We start from the raw sequence: 1,723 nt of genomic DNA on the forward strand, positions 1-1,723 counted from the left end.
CTCTTCCTCAATTTGCTGAATATCTGGATTCATTAGTTCTAAACAGGGATGTGATCAATACACAAATCAGATTTAATTTGTAGCAGAATCTTGGCTCTCTGAATGCATTTGGAGTTCCTCATATATGGACCCTAAACAATAACTATTCCGAACTCAATTGCAAAATTTTAGCAAGAAAGTTTACAACAGTAATTAAAAATAGAACCAGAAACCCATATAAAGGAATATTATACATGCATCCACATCATAGTGGAATACATATATATCTGTTGCAATAAAGCTGGGTCACTGATTAGAAACTATTTTGTTTTAATTAGTATTTATAATCATACCTCTCAATTAGTAGACCTCAAAGGATTTTACAAACAAGGTCAGTATCATTACCTGCCATTTACAGATGGAGAAACTGAGGCACAGACTTTCCTACGATCATCCAACAGACCAGCTGCAGAGCTGAGACTAGACCACTCTTCTGAGTTCCAGTGTAGTGCTCTAATCACTAGGCTACACTGTTGTCCCAGAGAGTGCTAGCTACTTTACAGACATGAGACGATAGCGTCCCAAGGATTTTCTAGCCTAAAAAGATAACTCATTCAAAAAAGCAGCAAAAAGGATGCAATCCAAGTTTCTTTGAATTTGTTTTTAATTTACTTATTAGATATACTACTTTTTCTGTTTCTCCAGGGTTTATTCAGCATCCATCATCACCTATGCCTCAGTCCATTGTATTAGTGTATTGGTTTATAGTAACAATTTTCTGTCTCATTTTCTATTTAATTTTTCTAGTAAACTCCTACCTAATAAAATAACCAGCATCACCTACCTTCTTACTTGCACCTCCTTCCCTTTCCAGCGCTCAAACTCTTCCCTATCAAACATTCACCAGAGATTGCTCTGCTGATGTCATTGGCTTTACTAAAAGCCCAGATCCTCAAAAGGTATTTAGGTGCATAAATCCCATTGAAATCAATGGGAATTAGGCCCCATAATATCTTTGAGGATCTGGACCAGAGCTCTTTGGGTAAGGGCTGTGTCTTTACATGCATTCATATGGTGCCAAACAAAACTGGACCCTGGTTCTCCTCAGGGCTTCTGGGCGCTATGATATTTAAATAAGAATACAAATGGTATCTCAATTAGCCATCTAAAGAGCCTTGCTATTTCAGTTGTTCAGACACTGGCCTGATTCTCCACTGTTTTGCACCTCGTCTCTTTGTAAAAGTGGCTGCACAACGCTACCCTGTGAACACGGTTGCCTTTTACACCTCTCTTGTACAGGTGTAAACGTTGACAGGTGCAAGGCAGCAGGGAATCTTGCTGGTTGTGTTTCATATGGCAGCCACTTGTCTTTTGCTCATTCCCATTTGCCTTAAGCTAACAATCTGTAACAAAGCTTAGTCTGTCGCTGGCCAACAAACGACTGCAGCAAGCACAAAGCCAGATGTTTATGTGCTTGAGAAGTGCAACTATATTAATGTCATCCACCACTGATCCATCTGCAGGATATTACACGTAACAGTTACTGGATGGAAAGTGAACTGTTATCAAGACGAGTCACAAGAAGTCCACAGCATCAGCTTAAGCACTTTTTCTCCCTGGAAGTGCTCTCATTTATCGCATTACCTTGTTTTTCTGCATTTGTTTTTAATTCATGTACTGGCAAGGATACAGGGCAATAGTCCATGAATGCATAAGCTAGCAGTTGGTAGAACCCCAAGCAGCC

This window comes from Lepidochelys kempii, chromosome 3 (genome assembly GCF_965140285.1).
Source record: "Lepidochelys kempii isolate rLepKem1 chromosome 3, rLepKem1.hap1, whole genome shotgun sequence".
NCBI classification, from domain to species: domain Eukaryota; kingdom Metazoa; phylum Chordata; order Testudines; family Cheloniidae; genus Lepidochelys; species Lepidochelys kempii.